This window comes from Amphibalanus amphitrite, unplaced genomic scaffold (assembly GCF_019059575.1).
Source record: "Amphibalanus amphitrite isolate SeventyFive unplaced genomic scaffold, NRLGWU_Aamphi_draft 000588F_arrow, whole genome shotgun sequence".
Lineage (NCBI taxonomy): Eukaryota > Metazoa > Arthropoda > Thecostraca > Balanomorpha > Balanidae > Amphibalanus > Amphibalanus amphitrite.
This window is the reverse complement of record NW_024882082.1, coordinates 273146-291922: the sequence shown is the minus strand read 5'-3', so window position 1 is coordinate 291922 and position 18777 is coordinate 273146. Positions and strand designations below refer to the sequence as shown.

General features: G+C 44.7%; 1 long non-coding RNA gene across 1 annotated transcript; it reads left to right on the top strand.

Annotated features, from left to right (window-relative positions):
* Positions 1–9459: 9459 nt before the first annotated feature.
* Positions 9460–12403, top strand: LOC122394376. Its single transcript, XR_006258849.1, has 3 exons — positions 9460–9767; positions 10007–10142; positions 11705–12403. It is a non-coding gene; the product is annotated as an uncharacterized LOC122394376 (long non-coding RNA).
* The last annotated feature ends 6374 nt before the right edge of the window (positions 12404–18777 follow it).

Genomic DNA, 18777 nt, shown 5'->3' with positions numbered 1-18777 from the left:
TCGCGGACTCTGGTTCCAAGTTCTCGGTCCGTTTCTCCGATGTAGACGACCGGGTCACCCTCTACCCGGCAGGAGCACTCGATGCAGTAGATGACATTGCTTTCCTGCTGCTTGGGTAGACGGTGCTTGGCTTGGCTACAGAGGAGGGTCCCGATGGTCTGCGACGGCTTCGACCGTCTACCCAAGCAGCAGGAAACCGTCTACCCAAACAGCAGGAAAGCAATGTCATCTACTGCATCGAGTGCTCCTGCCGGGTAGAGGGTGAGCCGGTCGTCTACATCGGAGAAACGGACCGAGAACTTGGAACCAGAGTCCGCGAGCACCGAGAGAGCTGGGCTGGCTCGGTCCGCTCCAGAGCCAACGCTTCAGCGTTCAGCACGCACCGGGACTGCACGCCGGCCTTCGACGACGCCAAAATCCTGAACCGTGCCTGCCACCACCAGATGAGACTCCTTCTCGAATCGGCTACATTCGTACCGTGGGACGGCGGGAAGCCGTCCTAGTGTCACCCAATGACGCGAATGTGAACCGCAACTCTGGTGCCCTGCTGCAAGACAGGTGGCTCCCCATTATTCGTCGTTTCTGCCGTTAAAAGTTCATTTATAGATTTTATCATTTTGATATTTTATATCTTAGTCTAGTTTTAACTGTCATTAACTGTCATTAACATGTCATTGACTGTATTTTTACCTACCTGCCTATATTTTTGTATTAGATATTTTACTAGTGTGTTTTATACCCATTTTACAGGCTTTTTCTGGTAAGTGTGCATCCTGTTATTATTCACGTGTTTCCCAGTGTTTGTATGTTTATTTCAAGACCAACTAGTTGCCTCAGAGACCCTCCTGCCCGACCCATATTTGTTCGATCCGCACTGTACCTTCGATTCGATCTTAACATCCGATACGACTCTCGCTGACGAAGAATTGTAATACAATTCGAAAGCTCCGACCCAACGAACTCTTGTGGAGTAAGTCCGATTTCATTTTAATTCAGAAACCACTATGTATCTAGGTTGCAACCCCCGCTGCCTCTTGGTGTTGAAGAAATTCGTTCCCTTCATTTGAAAATGGGCCTTGTACGTACAAGGCCCTATCCAGGGGGGCGACACGGCTATTCGCGCAATGTATTCATTTATGGGCCGCGCGGGGCCTCGCGATGACGCGGCTGGAGGCAACTGCTCAGCGCGCTAGGATACTTCTGGCGGGGCCGGGCGCTGAACGGTGTGCAATGAATGGGTTATGGTCGGGCAGACAGAGATGAGGCATTGAATTTGAATTAACATCAGCAATCGGGTGGGGAAGGAGAACGTTTCTAATCGAGCTTGGGATGGGGAAAGCCGAAAATATCACGATCGGCTCATAGCTCCGACAGGGCCGGGTGCTGTACCATGTGTAGTATATTTAGGCGGGCAGACAGAGATGAGTTATTGGATTTAAATTCACCTTACCATCGGTTTCTGGTGAGGTTTGAAGACGTCTTTAGTCAAGCTCGGAGTGGGGCAACGGCCACTGGCGGATCCAGGGGAAGGCATTTGGGGCAATGTCTTCCCCAACAACCAGGACAGCGCCCGAAATCGATTTTCGAGAATAAATGAAAACTTCACAACTTTTCTGAGGAAATGTTGGTTAATCACACCGCACAGCAGTGCACAAGGAATCGAAATCCGAGTTTTTTAAATTAATTCCGAGAAACCTTTTTGGGGTAAGCCCCCGAAGTGTCCAATACCGCTTCCTGGATCCGCCAGTTGTGAATAAGTCACGGTCGATACCGAGCTTCGGCGGGACCAGGCGCTGTACACGTTGTTCTTTGAATGAAGAGGTGGACAGACACCTAGCCCCACATCCTACTGTTATGCCCGTGCTTCTGTGGGTGAAGCACTAAAGCATCACGGAATCCCAGAGGACCTGCAAGTCGACGAGGTGGCCGCTTTGGCCGCCGGGTACTGCAGCTCCCTGGACTTGCCTGGGACCGATGGCAAAACAACAGCTCCGGCGGTGCCCCTATGGGCCGTAGTAATTAGTGAATTCCCCTAATGTAGAGATCATATCCTCAATGATCTCCATTGCCATTTTATATTCCTAAACAATATGACAGACCAATTATGCTTGCCTACGTTCAGGCATTACCTCTGATAATCATACGCCCAGTACAACATGTGTTGTCTGTCAAACAACAATCGACGACGGGATCACTTCTCATCATCTCTTAAGCCATCGGTTGTCAATTCACCCACCCCGTTTCCCTAAAAATAGACGGTCAGATTCGGCCTGGGTCCTTACGACCCCTCTAAATTCGCCAGAAACGGGATCGGATCGCCGTTATTGCACCCGTCTTAGTGTCTTAAATACTATGCCACAGGCGACAGCTTCGACCACGGACGTCGGACGGGGTGATCGTTCCACGAATGTACGCACCATCCAGGCCTAGGATGCATCGAGGTTTAAAAGGATGCAGTCTGTAGATCAATCAACAAACAATGGTGGTATGCAAACACTTTAAAATATCTCCCTGGCTCCCGCAACGTTCCAACGCCCCTCCGTTATGCATTCGCCCTGTGTGTCCGCCGAGCCGGCTTGCCTCCAATGACGTCATCGGCCGGCCGGCGGCGTTCAAGGTCAAACGGCTGGTGTCCTTACCTGGAGTTCTATAGCCTTGGCCCTATCTTCAACATGGAGCGACCGTTAGTGTGACGTCACCTCGTTTAGTCATTCTGATTTAAATGGGTTTGTTCGTTGAAAAATCGCTTAAAACTTGGTCTGAACTTTGTTGTGGTGCCTACAGAGTAAAAAGAATCAGCTTTATGACAGTAATGTGGCCTGGGGAAGGAGGTAATTTTGGGCTGTGACGTCACATATTTGAAAGTTTGTGTTTGGAATATGGGAAGCCTAAGATGTTTAATGAAAAATAAATGCCAGAACCGTGTTCCTGGTCATCCAATCTATAAAGTCGGGCACAATTTAACTGGTTTTAACAACATTTTAGAAGGTGGGATAGTCCCTTTAAAATATAGTCATTTTCTGCCCCAATATTCACTAACTTATTTGTAGTGAGCATTTTGGTAAACCATTGCAAAAAACGCTAATATAGAACTCTTCCCGATTAGCGACCGGGGCGGGTCGCTAATAAGTCTATGGGTTTCCCCATATTAAAAATGGCAAAAAAAAATGCGACGCCTGAAAAGATGAAATATGATCTCAAAAAGGTAACCTATGCGCAAAGCACTCAATTACTCGAACAGGAACGTTTATCCAACACATTTGCGTAAGTAAAAATTGATCACGTGATGCACCGAAGGCGAAAAGAAGGCGGAAACCCAAATTTTGCGGGCTATCTCGTATGATATTCGAGGTCCGCGCTGAATTCGGCACCCCTGCAGTCGGTGACGACATTTGGCATCCCCTGCCACACATTGCAAGCTTCAGCAACACCTCATTTTCATTTCTCTCTTTTCCCCTTTCTTTCCCTTCTTGAGCTATTTGCGACCATGTCAGGCGCAAATAGGAAATATGAGTTGCGACACATTTTTAACCGTCGTGCTGTGCACAGCTGAGCGATTCACTATGGGAAAACGGCAATCAATTGAAAAAGGAATGTCGATTCAGAATAATAAAGGTGCATCATCCTAATGTGCATCGCTTTTCATCAGAGAGGGCCCAAACATACACGTTTTGGATAAGAAACTCGTCATTTTTATTTAAACTCACCTGAAACGTCCCACCAGAAATATCGACGACCGGAAAATAATTTAATTTGATAACCAAAGTATGGCTGACCTTTTGACGATATTTTTACCCCGTTTTCTCCTGCCAGTTTTTCTGTAGGGAGGTAGGTCGCAAATCGGAAAGGGTCGCTAATTAGGCACCTTACCCTATAGGTACCTCATGTGTCTGAGGTGAGGTCATGGATGCAAGGTTTGACCACAGATTACACATCTGTGTGTAATCTGTGGTTTGAGTCAACATTCAACATTAACCAATAACCATTTACACGAATCAGTGATTTGGAGTGTTTAGAATAGCTTTCGCCCCAAAAAAGTCGCAGTTCAATTTTCTCTCATTGACCTATGATGGAGAGGTCGCAATATTGAACTAAACTTAGATCATCAATATCGAGAATACGAGGTAAAAGTTTTGTAACACTGACCAGTCACTGTCATAAATCTCTGGAAGTTTCAAAGCAATTAGCCACTGTGGCTTTGGCAAAAACGTTTTTGGAAAGGGCACTTGCCATGACTTGGTGGCCTGGTCTTGTGCGCTGGTCTTGGATTTGCGCTGGTCTTGAGAAAAGCGCAATTGATAGCCCTTTTAACGCTTTTTCTAAGTGATCCTCTCAGGTTTGACCTATCGTCAGTATTAACTGCTTGAATTGGGACAAGAAGGCTCAGTACCTAACTTTATGTCGTTGAAGCTTATGAAGAAAAACAGTGTATCGGCTCGAGTTTGTTTTGTCGTGACAGCACAGTCACATATAAATCGATCACGACTTGTTTATGTGAATGTGAGATAAGCAACGGGAGTTTCTATTTCGAGCAGGGTAGCGTGGTTGTCAAAATGTAGGTAAGTAGCACTGTTTGCTTGTTGCCGATATTATTGTGCAGACTGCAACGGTCAGAGCTGACGCCTGACGTGACATGCAATATGCAATATGCATTAGTGTAAGTCGCTTTTATTTTTTCAAAATACATCTGAAGGCACGATTGCAAATGAATTCAGGCGTTATTCTAACAGTTACACTCGGGCTTCAATGAAGTCATCGGCTAGGAGTCGGCCAGTTAGCGCGAAACCCCAGATACTTCTTGCGCCTCCCCTTCCGTGCTGCCTGCTGGGTTAGTTTAATTTCAGATGGATAGAATCAGGGCATATTTTAACAAATTTTTACTGCGTCCCAAAGTTGAGCAGAGGGCACGTGCTACGACTAAGGGCACAGGGCAAGGAACAGAGTAGGGCACTGAGGAGGGCAGAAAGTAAGGCACGGCAGGTTGCAGTGCATGGCACAGGACATTTTAGAGGGAAGACCGGGTACAGGTCAGGGCAGACAGCAGGGCACAGGTCAGGGAACCGGACAGGGCAGGGACGCAGTGGGTCAAATTAGCAGGGGCTACGTCCCAAGGCGAGGGGGCTGCGTCCCAAAATGGGACGCAGTAAGTGCCTTAAAATATGCCCTGGATAGAATCCATGTTGCTTCGCTTTCCTTTCTGAAAAACGGGCACTGCAGCATCTCCGAGTCTCTCACACTCCCGGTAATATCATTTTTATCGTCTTTTTGTAGTTACGTTGTAAATATGTCTCTATAAGTATAACTTATGTTGCAAATATATGTGATGTGGCGGCCCATGAAACTGTGGCTTACCAGTCTCAATGTATCAGCTATCAGCCACACTCTCGGCTGTATCCGACAGCACGGGCTTGTAATGTGACAGAAGCCCCGTGAGTTTGTCAACACGCGTCCGCACAAACGTTTTCCGCCTGTCAAACGGCTACTTGGCAGTTGTACAATGTCAACAACCGAAACAACATCCGGAACACGCGGCTCGGCCCGGGGAGCAACGGCGCTGGCGAGCGGCGAGCCACGCATGCCCCTCCTTAGCCACACCGCAGCCGCAGCGGCAACGGTTGTCAGCGACTTGTTCTACAGTCACGCCGCTTACTCGTGTACTAAATGAACCATGAACAGCTTTTCAGGAAACTTCTCGTGACCTCGGTGACAGCGGTTCGAAGAGTCGTGCTGTCCCGCTAGAGTGTTTCAGCCTGATTAGCTCGAGGTTAAACTCGTTCTTTCTGTTCCCTTCACATAAATGATTTATATGCTCAGCTCGACGTGTTATAGATATCCTCACTTGAGACTCGTTGAATAAAGCTTTGGTCAGGTTTCGAACGTTACATGGAGTGCCCAAGGGCGGCATGCATCTGATACCAAATAAACTTATCCTGATAAAACGACAACTCTTCTAAATCATTGCTACGGTATCGCCTTAGCTGACTCGCCCGTCGCCGTCACCCACATTTCCGCTGCCAAGACCCATGCCGGCATATCAGGGGATCACAATGGACAGGCCGGATTATGGGCCATAGACGACGCCTCTGCGCCGGCGCATAGCTATATGAATATATTATATACATATACAGTACCGATACAATCCAGTGACAACATCCCCATTCCACTGGTAGCCGGAGGTCATGGTCTGCACTGCTTGCGCTCCGGTCAGCTCAGTATCAACTATCACACTGATCTGCGAGATCATATCGACGTGCAGTGCATGTGCGTAACAGGCCGCCGGCCGGTGTCCGGTCTTAGGAAACGTTTGCAAGTCACATATGATCGCTACCGAATAAAGTGAGGGTTCGCAAATTTGAATAAAACGGTGTGAACTATGCCGTAGCTGCCTAGTTGCTTTATTCTGACAGACTTTAATGACGCTACAACTGTTAACCCGCGACCGCCTGGGGGGTCGGATCCGACCCCCGCCCCCTCCGTTTTTCTTGAATAACTCATGAATCTACTTGAAACTTGGCATACCTTCTCCCCCATCAATTTGACGTCTCCTGTGCAATTATTAAGAAAAAAAATCCATTTTTTTTTTAGATATATCGATTTTAGTGATGTAACTACATGGCGTTTTCAGTCAAAAAATGGTAAATGTTTAAGAAATCGCCAAAAATCGAGGTTTTAAGCAAATTGCAAATTAAGAACATGAATAGACGCAGCTCAACGAGTTCTTTAAAATGGCTATCTCGGATTTTCCATAAAATGCGTTTTTACCCCTAAAAATTCAAAAAACTATATTTTTTGGAAAACAGCTAATAAAATCCAAAATTTTGGGAATTTCCCAAAAACCGGAATATATGTTATAGAGCTCTATTAGAACATTAGATGTGCCAAATTTCAACTTTCTATCTTGATTTTTGGCCCCCAAATTGTAAAAAATAGCTCCAACATGCATAGGGCATGGTGACGTCATAAGCATTTTCGTGAATTAGAGGCACTTCTGAACATCGCATGTGAAAAGAAATGGCACCACTAGATTCCTGGGACAAAGCTCGACTATAAAAAGTGCATTCCCAGCCAGCAATTCGTTTGGGGAACGTGCGGGGACAGTGTTGGGGAAAGCTTGGGGAGAACGTACAATTCCCCTATCGGATCGGGGGACGGTCCGTGTTCCCCATCCCTTCCCCGACTGTATCGGTAATATGTTCAAAAGACATGGGGAAATCATACCGATCCCCGTACGGGGAAAGAGCAGCATTCCCAAATCAAACCCCACTGTTGGGGTTCGGTCGGGTAAAAGATCAGATTCCCCGTACGGGGAAGGGTGCGTCATCCCCGACCCATTTTGAAGAACAGTTTGATTGGGGAAAAGTAGGGGAACTGTTGAAATTCCCCGCTCGGGATTTTACACTTAATCCCCAGACGAATCCCAACCGCCAGTAGGACGTCTGAGATCGACTTCCAGCATGTAATTCCACAAGTATTCAATAAAGAAAAATTGCATCTTGGGAATGCTAAAAGCTGTCTTAGGAGCAGTTCTAGAGCTATAGGCTCATCCATCGATTGAAGGGAGATATAATAAAAAATATAACGATATAACGATTTTTATAACGATATAACGATATAACGATATAACGATTTTTTATCATCGTTTTCATGACAGGTGATCTGGCGAATGCATCAAACCTGACCGAATTTGCACCAAATCTCGTTTTCATATCTTCATATCATATATCTATTTATTTCAGTGTTTTAATCGAAAATAATGTCTAATAATTGATCAAATCGGCACCGTATCTGGACCAAATGTCTACCAATTGTGTAGGGGAAGGAGGGTGAATTGCGCCACCTTAAGGAAAAACGCTAATTGTAAGAAAACCGCTGGAGATATAAGCATGCACTGGTAACCACCTCAAAGAGGAACTCATTAGCTACGATTTAAGAGCCTCCCGATCAATTAAGAATGTTTCGTTTGCTTCCGACAGCTGCTTTTCAGAAACATGCAAAAGGGCGCATTTACCGACAACTGCTGTAAATTGCGCCAGGGGGATGGCGCAATTAGAATCCAATTGCGCCCTATACTTAATCATGGCTAAGCGAATGAGACGGAATGCATACACCCCGGCAGTGTAATGTCATTGCGGCTTACTTAAACATTTATAATGTTAATCAGGCTGGATAAATAATAAATGTAGATATAAATCGCGATGTTTTTTGCCCAGGTAAATAACTACATGTGCCCGTATGTTTGTAAAAGTACAACGAAAACGTTTTATGTAACCGACTAGATATATGTGAAATTATGTTTAAATTTTCAATCGTTTCTCTCAAAATTAATAATTTTTATCGTTTGGACAGCTTGTTGACATCAGTTTTACTTTTTGATCATAGCTGTCACCTCTCACGCCCGAGTCCATGTTGAAAATGCCGTATTTTGTCAATTACACCACAAGTTGGCAGCCTAAATGGCAGCTGCATTATAAATTTGACGAGAGAAATAATTTTTGGACTGGCAACAGCGGGCTGCTCCCCTGCCTGGCCTTAAACTCCTTCTTTATTGCAATCAGTTAATGGTGCATTCATACTGTCGTGATACAATAGCTACACCATTATTCTATTTGCGCCCCCATGGCGCAATTGCCATGGGCGCAATTAGAATTGAGGTACTTTTTAATAAAAGCGTAGAAGTTATCATAAATATGCTGAAGGAAGTTTACTGTTTAAGTGAAATATAATGAAAAATGGGCTTTCTTTCTAAATATCACTCTGAAAATCACACACGTATCACAGATTTTTATAGCCAACGGTTCAAAATAATGCAAAAAAGCTAAGAAAACGCCGTAATATCTTTGGTGGCGTAACTGAGCCCTGCTGATTGGCTTCGTCGGAGAGCTTGGGCCATAAAATGAACTATCAGGTAGTGAAAATATTGTTTTCGAACACAAAATTATAAACATGCCATTGAATTCGTGGGAATGTTGGTGGGCGCAATTGGTTAGGAGGGCGCAATACACCCACTTTCCCCTACCAGTTACCTATCATGAAAACGGTTATTCGCAAACATTTGATTGTAGACATTTGGTCTATGTAATTTTCGACCTAAAAGAGAGGTAAAGCCGTCTTGGTTTACGGGGCCTGCTAAGTCGTGAGGATGAGGACACGCACACGTCATTACTTTGAACGAACGTTGGTGCCCTTACATCATGAGGTAAAAACAACTTTGACAACTTTCAGGATCTATGTTTCTTCTCGCAATGCTGTGGCATAAACATTGCGTTTTTTCTTCTGTCACCACTCATCGCATTGAAATTACAAAAGCATCAAAATTTCAACAACACACTGCTTACGACTTACAAGGACTTAGAAGTGTCGGCTCAACGCAGCGAGGGGAGGGGAGGGAGGGGTAGCAACGACCGGCCGCCGTCGGTTCCGTCCGCACATCTGGTTGAGGGGCGTCTCCTGTCGCCATTTGTCATCGTGAATGGGGCCGTGCCGACGCGTCAGACGGGACGAACGGGGGAAGTCGGTCCAGAGTCACTGCGCCGCGCGGTTGTGTGAGCAAGCCGTGGGCTAGGTACCGCTCCAGGTCAGACCATGGTTGGCACTGAAGAGTGCAGCGACACTGCAGAACTGTGAACGAAGACGGTGAACGGCGAGATGTGGTGACCGCTTGACTGACCTGTGCCCAAAGTCGTGATCTACCGCTGGGGTCAGTGCGTGAGAAGCTGGACTCGGCACCAACGGAGGACGCAGCTCGACGAGGAAGCTATGCTGTGTTGGTAATGAACTAAAGCACTTAACTGTAACGAATCCATGACAGACATGAAATGACGTTACTAACTCAAGTTTATTGTAAAAGACAAAGCTTTCAATACACACAATATCTTGATCACTGTCTAGGATATGCAGAATATGACGTAAAAATGACTGAGGTCATCAACCTCCGTCTGAGATTATCCTTAAATTGCCCGGACAATATAATGTCATCAGCCTAATGCTTCATCTGCTTCTGTTCTAGAGGGACGTCTGCCGGTTACGACCGGAAGGTTTCCAACGGGACTTGGCAGAACCCATAACAGCAGTATGAACCCGGCATGGAGTTAATGCGTAATTGCTCGCATGAGCAACCGAAGAGTGACTTCCAGGCGAGGCTGGTAAGCAGTTTATGGGGGTGGAGGTTAGCTTAGAGCTGTTGAATAACCTGTCCTTCACCCAAGTCTTAACCCTATTAGTGGCAGGCTCCTGGCTACCCCATATTAGTGGCAGGGGGGGCTGTTTACGACCCCCCCCCCTTGATATCTCGAGATCTAACCGGCCGATTTTCAAAATTCAAACGGCATTCGATTTGGCTCAACGAGATCTACATTTCTAAAAAAAAAATGTCAATAGGGGGGTAGAGGGGGGTAAAAACGGGAAAATTGCAGATACATTTTAGACTGTTTATCACGGCCAGGTTTCTGAACCAATCTTAACGCAACTTTTGCCGATCGATAGAGAATGAACCAGGAATTCACATGGATCCTAACAATATGCATTTTCAAGAATCATAGGCGGATACAGATTATTGAGATTGGGGGTACACAAAAAGTATAGTAAATAAGGTTTTTGTTGGTACTGTTTCTAAAAAGGGTGGCAATGGTCTTGTTATGTTACAATTTTCTTATGAGAGAACGACTAAAATTGTATTGGTCAATGGTCATGCATAGGTGGTGTCAGGGCACCTATGTTGGGAGGTAAAAAATAACCCCCCTTTTTGGACGCCTGGATCCGCCTATTATAGCAAAAACGAGTCAAAGGAGGATGCACAATAACTTTGTATATGTTATCACATGATACCTTTCATTCACTGTTCGTAAAACTGGTGCAGCATCGTGATCTTCGCCCAAATGACTCGCTTCACGAATAGGACCCCCAATTCCCAGTGCTCTGGAGCCGCCCCTGGTAAAGTTATGAACTTGAAATTTTCAGGGAATGTGCCCAATTTAGTTTTAGGAAAAGTCAGAAAATTTCAGCATTGTAGCGTCAGCGGTTTCGGAGATATTCCCGAGAAACCTGAGGGGTGGATAAAAACAACCCCCCCTGCCACTAATAGGGTTAAGGCTGAAACACACTCTTTCTACAGCCAGAAAATATCATGCGAGAGGCCATTAATTAAATACATGAAATCACGATCGCATCAACCGCTTACAGGGATGTGCGAACGATTGACGCGATTGTAATAAATTACATGCATTTGAATAGGCTCTCGCATTCCATTTTCTGTCTTCGGAAAGAGCCTGTTTCAGCAGCTCTACTAGACAGCTCTGCTTGTAAAAGGGACTTCATTGTTATCTTGATAAACTAGCAATCGATTTTAATTGTCAAACGGCGTTCATTTATCTGTCAAGTGCTTTCACGAGGAACTTCGTAAGGCGTAATATAGACTTAAAACATTTATTACCTAATGACTTTTCCCGGAATGAGAAATGTTTAGAAGTACAAATTTAATTATTGAATTCTTATTTCCTGTTTTAATTAACTATTCAAAGTATATCACATTCAATTTGTAAGCACTTTTCGTGGAAAAAAGTTATAAATAAGTGTAATTTCATAAAATGGCATTCACCATGTTTCAGCGTAAGCTGAAGTTTCCATATAAGGACATTCCATGTAGTAGCTAGCTGTAAAACCTGATTGATATACCTACAAGTGCACATATTTTTGTTTTTGTGCACAGCCTGGCAGAATTCCTGGAGATGCGCTGGGACATGGATCATAGCAAGGTGGCTCCCAGTGGCAGCTGACCGCTGAGATGTGTCTGAAACAGCCAGAAGGAAGAATCGAGTTGTGGATCCAGGGCACTACTGAACGGAAGGCGGGACCAGCTGTAGGGAGACCACAGCAAAGCCGTCGTTCTCAATCTGCTGAACAGACTCCTGCTGCAGAGGAAAAACTGGGGTTCGACGTGTTAGAACTGGGGTTAGACCAGTTTCCAGTGCTCGTGTTCGTCACCTGTTGTTCGTCACTGCTGTGCTGCTGCTGTATGTCATGTTTGCCACCTGCTAAGCGTTCACAATGTATTTTAAGTGAATAATAGCTTTTTTAGTGTTTGTCTTGATTTGTAACGATTATATCAAGTATGTTAACCTTTCATCAAATGAAGGACTCCACATAACAATAGTATAGGCTGTAATGGTACAGACACATACCATGCTTGGCCGACTGTTGTGTATTTATCTAGTCGTTGAAGCGTCCTGAAAATCTGGAAATAAACAGGCATGGCCAAATGGATTGGTTCTAATTATTTTCCTGTGCGGTTTTATCGTTTCCCTATTGCGGGGAAACAAGTGGACAATTTTGTTTGTATGTAAACAAGTATGTGTATACAAATATTTGTATGTTTACAGACAAAATAAATAGTCATTGTCAATTTTAATGGGACCCGATCTGTTTCCCAGTGCGGTTTTTTACTGGCTTCTCCGTACGGGGAAAAAAGCGGACAAGGCATTGGGGCCATTGCCAAGTCGGGGAACGGCCGGGGTTCGCGCGGGGAAAAGGTCTGGGAACGTTAGGGGAAAATCACGATTTCCCCGATCGGGGAAGGTCTCCAGTAAGCATAAACCCGTATAGCCGGGTGGGGGAATGTGCGGGGCTCGCACAGGATCTTCTTGGGGAAAATGTTCGATAGCCCCGTACGGGGAACCGACTTAACAACGGATTTTAACCATAGTCGGCGCGGGGGTAGCTTGGGGGACGTTTGGGGAACGCTTGGGCAGTTATACCGTTTCCCCGTACGAATCCCGCACAAAGTTCCCCGTACAAAGTGTCTCAAATCCCAAGCGAACGCTCCGTTTTCCCCAGGAGAACGGTTGGGGTTTCCCCGAGCCTGCCCCAAGCTCGCCATAGGCCTTCCCCGTACGGGGAAAGCTCCGAATTGCTGGCTGGGTTTTTATGTCAAAAATAAAAAGTTGAAAAATTGACCTTTTTCTGGGCCCTCGTTTAGTTATGTATGGTATAAACGATTTTTTATGCTTTTAACCCGCGCCCTGGTGGGGGGGGGGCTATTTTTTGCCCCCCCTCCAGACTTTTCAATATATCTCCAGAACCGCTGCGCCGATCGTCACCAAACTTTCAGTACCCTCCCGGACATCAATTTTACACAATGTCACCAAAAATTTTTCCAGAGGCTATGATAGGTTGGCCAGAAATGACGTCAGAGTGACGTCATGTTCTGCCGTTTTCGACCCAAAAAAGGGTTTCGCGGGAAGAGCTGTCAGACCTATAGCTTTGCAAATACAGAAAAACGATAAATACATAAAAGCTGTAGAATTGACAGGGCTACAAAACTGCTATCTCGGATTTTTGAAACTTTTGGATTTTGACCCCCAAAAATCAAAAAATATATTTTTTGAATATTATAGCCGAAAAATCCAAAAAGTTTTTTGAATTTCGCAAAAACCGGAATATATGTGATAGTTCTTACCGCCTTCTATCCACATACCAAATTTCAGATTGATACCTCTTTTTTGGGGGAAGTTATAGCGAAAAAAACTGTTCAAAATTGATGACGTCAAATTTTCAAACTCAATTTTAAGCAATTCTAGACCCCGTAGCGCAAAACAAAGACCACCATTAGACTCCCCGTGACGAGCTGCATCGAATCAATACCCATTTTATGCAAAACTATCAACTTTAAAATTTGACCTTTTTTGACCTGACCTTGACCTGACCTTCACCAGAAAGTGACCTAAGCCGTACCTGATAGTCTTATAACCAACACCATTTAGTTGGAAATGAAAAATTGGCCATAAAACATGCATCGCACAACCATAGTACCTAAAGTTAGGTTCATGTGACCTGACCTGTGACCCTTGGTGACCTGACCGGTGACCTGACCTGGTATTGTCAGTGACCTCTTATAGCAACATATGTACTAGGTTCCTGACGCCCTATCGCTGATTCTCGACAAAATGCGTTTTCTTCGGTGTTATAGCGCATTCCCTAGAAGACCCGTGAACGGTGAAACATTTCATCTTTGACCTGACCTGTGACGTCATCGGTGACCCCGAGGTCAATGAAATTTGGTTTCCTTCGACAAATTTGACAGGGCTATCGAACGCCGTTTGAATTTTGCGGATCCGTCCAGTAGTTTCGGAGATACGAGGGGGGGGGGGGCAAAAAATAGCCCCCCCCCCCACCAGGTCGCGTTATAAACAGACCCCACCAGGGCGCGGGTTAATGCACACTTATCACCAGCACAGTGACTTGGGGTCACATATAACCATTACCATCGGATTCGGCGTGAAAAATAAGCCATAAAACATGTGTCGCACGCCTATGTAGCATAAATTGAAAACCGTGACCTTTCGTGACCTGACCTGACCTTGACCCGTACTTAGTATGACCCCTATACGCACATGGTACCTTCACTAGGCCTTTGAGGTCATTTTTGGTGAGTTTCGAGCAGCAGCTATCGATTCCGCTGTCCGTAAGCCTAATCATGCAAAACCCCTGAATTTGACCTTTGACCTGACCTTGACCCGAAAGTTGACCTCAATCTTAAAATCTTAAGAGTGCTTTGGGAAGGTCTCGTAGAGACCTTTCGAACGCCGCCTCGCGGGGCTCGATACGACCATTGGTTCTCGAGATAACAGGAGGGGGTCGGATCCGACCCCCCCCCCCCCCGGCTGTCGTGGGTACGGAAATAGCCCAGGCGGTGCCGGGTTAAACCGCGCGGTGCGCCCTGATGGAGAAAGGGGGGCATTTTACCCCCCCCCCCCACGCTATTTCCACACCCCTGTGGTTTTTCTTGAATAGGTAAAAAACGCCGCCAAATTTTCAGTACCTTACCGGGCATCAATTTGACACCTTGACACAAAATTTCAAGTCTTAGGTCACCTTAGGTCAGGAGTTGTTGAGGTCAACCTGAGGTCATGTTCGAGCAAAAATGGAGAAGTAGGGTAGGGTGGGGTAATTTGAACATGTGGGGCAATTTGAACATAGTGTGAATAACACAAAATTACGGAAAATCCATAAGACGCATGACAATAAGACCAATGAGAGAAATTATCGTAACTAAAAGGGCTTTCATATGAACGGGTTTAACCCGGCACCGCCTGGGCTATTTCCGTACCCACGACAGCCTGGGGGGGGGGTCGGATCCGACCCCCCCCCCCCTGTTATCTCGAGAACCAATGGTCGTATCGAGCCCCGCGAGGCGGCGTTCGAAAGGTCTCTACGAGACCTTCCCAAAGCACTCTTAAGATTTTAAGATTGAGGTCAACTTTCGGGTCAAGGTCAGGTCAAAGGTCAAATTCAGGGGTTTTGCATGATTAGGCTTACGGACAGCAGAATCGATAGCTGCTGCTCGAAACTCACCAAAAATGACCTCAAAGGCCTAGTGAAGGTACCATGTGCGTATAGGGGTCATACTAAGTACGGGTCAAGGTCAGGTCAGGTCACGAAAGGTCACGGTTTTCAATTTCTGCTACATAGGCGTGCGACACATGTTTTATGGCTTATTTTTCACGCCGAATCCGATGGTAATGGTTATATGTGACCCCAAGTCACTGTGCTGGTGATAAGTGTGCATTGAAAGCATAAAAAATGTTTATACCATACATAACTAAACGAGGGCTGAGAAAAAAGTCAATTTTTCAACTTTTTATTTTTGACATAAAAATGCACTTTTCTAGACGAGCTTTGTCCCAGGAATCTAGTGGTGCCATTTGTTTTCACATGCAATGTTCAGAAGTGCCTCTAATTCACGAAAATGCTTATGACGTCACCATGCCCTATGCATGTTGGAGCTATTTTTTACAATTTGGGGGTCAAAAATCAAGATAGAAAGTTGAAATTTGGGGCATCTAATGTTCTAATAGAGCTCTACAACAAATATTCCGTTTTTTTTGGAAATTCCCAAAATTTTGGATTTTATTAGCTGTTCTCGAAAAAATATAGTTTTTTTGAATTTTTAGGGGTGAAAAACGCATTTTATGGAAATTCCGAGATAGCCATTTTAAAGAACTCGTTGAGCTGCGTCTTTTCATGTCCTTAATTAGCAATTTGCTTTAAACCCTGATTTTTGGCGATTTTTTAAACATTTACCACTTTTTGACTAAAAACGCCATGTAGTAGCATCACTAAAATCGATATATCTAAAAAAAAAATTGGAAATTTTTTTATTAAAAATTGCACAGGGGACGTCAAATTGATGGGGAAGAAGGTATGCCAAGTTTCAAGTAGATAGCGAAAGTGGTTCATGAGTTATTCAAGAAAAACGGAGTGGGGGGGGTCGGATCCGACCCCCCCCCCCCCCCAGGCGGTCGCGGGTTAAAGTTTCAGGGAATGAAGATGTTGACGCACAGTGTAAAAAATCAATTTCGCAAGGAAAAACGCCTAACAACACGTCATTGCAACTTCATTGCAGCGCAAAATCTTGCATTGCTGGCGCCTAATACCTAATGACCTAATCAGTGCATTCAATCCAAGAAATTTGCTTTTGAACCCTGTTTTTTTAAAATGGCAAAATAACTTTTAGCGTGGGGTAATTTGAACATAGTGTGAGAATTTGAATGAAGACAAGGATAGCTCCGAAAAAACAACGCTCCCAGTTTTTCTTTTGCCAATATTTTCGACCCAAGGCACTAGCAGATAAGTGATGCCAGTTTTAGAAAACTTACGTCTAATATCCGTCTAATGTCCGGCATTTTTGTTGATTATCCGTCCAAAAATGTTAAAACTATTTGTCCAAATATGTCCGAAAATGTATGCAGCTATCAACACTCAAAACCGTCATTTATATTGCTTATCATGTAATTTTACCAGCCGAAAAGTTTTCATTATATTGAGAGCTTAACAAGCTTTCCATTCGCCAATCAATGCTATGCACGATTACTTTATAAAAAGCGCTGAAGTGTAGCAAGCCATCGTCCAATGTTGTCCAGTCTGCTACCTTTTCCAACCAATTCCGAATTGGGCATTGGACAAAATCAGAACTCCAAATGTCCATGTTTCGATTGGCACCACTTTAACAGATGTAGTACGGTTGGGAGAGTTTTTATCGAACAAAAATGATAGACGTTCTGTTAATTGAAAAGGGGCGAATTCTGTCCACTGACCGGTGTGCAGCGTGCAGATATTGATACTCTGCAACTGTTATTTTGGCTGTTGTGTTGATTTTTCAAGTGAAGGTATGTTTAGAATTGTTCTGCCTATTTGTTTATGGGTCAAACAACATCGGTGCTGGCGAGACTATCGTTTTTTATGACAGGTAAAGGCAGTATGTTCAAATTACCCCACGGTGGGGCAATTTGAACACACCGTGAGTTGGTGGAGAAGTGAGGCTATGCTATTCAAGGTATGCTCGGCTCGTCCAAAAATGAGGCTTGCATGGTGAAAGCAAGTGACACTTGCGCTACTGAAGCAGTTTTTCTTCATCCAGGGTTGAACTGGAATTTGGTACAATGGAGAAGACGTAAAAATATGTTCAAATTACCCCACACTACCCTAGAGAAGAGACGGCGTCACGGCGCTACAAAACTGCTATCTCAGATTTTCAAAATTTAGTGATTTTGACCCCAAAAATCAAAACATTCCTTTAAAAAAATAGCAAAAAAAAATCCAAAAGCTTTTCGAATTTCGAAAAAAAAAACAGAACATATATGATAGTCCCTCTCCCTACCATCTTTTATCTACATATCAAATTTTAGATCGATACCCTCTTTTTTGGGCAAGTTATAGCGAAAAAAAACTGTTCAAAATTGATAGCGTCAATTTTTTACCTCAATTTTTAGCAATTGATCGATTGAATTGACTACGTAGTCAAAATAAAGACCACCATTACACTCCCCGTGACGAGCTGCATCGAATCGCTACCCATTTTATGAAAAATATCAAGTTTGAAATTTGACCTAATTTGACCTACCTAGCCTTGACTTGACCTTCACCAGAACATAACCTTAACTTGCCCTAAAGGTTTCCTGAGTCCTGACCCACATAATCGCATTTGTCATGGAAAATGAACCATAAAACATTTATCACACGACACTTTCGTATTGTCACCCTCAGTGACCTGACCTGGTATTAGTGACCTCGCATAGCAAAATATTTGCTTGATTGACAATTTCATATCGATGATTTTCTATGATATGCCTTTTACTCCATTTAACAACACATTTCTTGAAATGCCTGTAAACGGTGAAAATTCGACATTTGACCTGACCTGTGACGTCATCGGTTAGACCGACGTCAATGAAATTGTGTCACAAGGTAGGTAGGTCCCCGGTGGGGCTATCTAACACCGTTTGCTGCTTGTCGCTATGTTGCGTAGTTCTCGAGATCTTAGGGGGGGGGGGGCAAAATACCCCCCATGATATCACCTTTTCTATCCGTCCTCGTTCTGACAGACTTGGTCTGCTGGTGCATTTAATATTTTCAAGCTGATCCCATTCCATCAAATTTGACACAAAACTTGTAGGACACCCGCCGTTTTCATCGCATGATCATCCTTGTGCTGAATGAACAGAGCTTCCCAGGGGGAAACGAAATGCAGCGCGATTAGAGGGCAGATGCAGCATATCCAGTGGAACGATGCCATCATCACCATCCCAGTAAAACCCGTCAGAATTAAATAGTGCCGGCACGGCGCAGTCGAGACGCTGGGGCGCGACGTTATTAACTTCCGAGACCAGCATAAAAGCCGTTAAGAGCTGTGCTTCCTCCACTGAATGACCGCCGGCTTCGGGGTCACTTCTTCAGCGACACCCTCGAAATGAGATTTGACATCATCCCTGCTCAGGAAAACCGAGT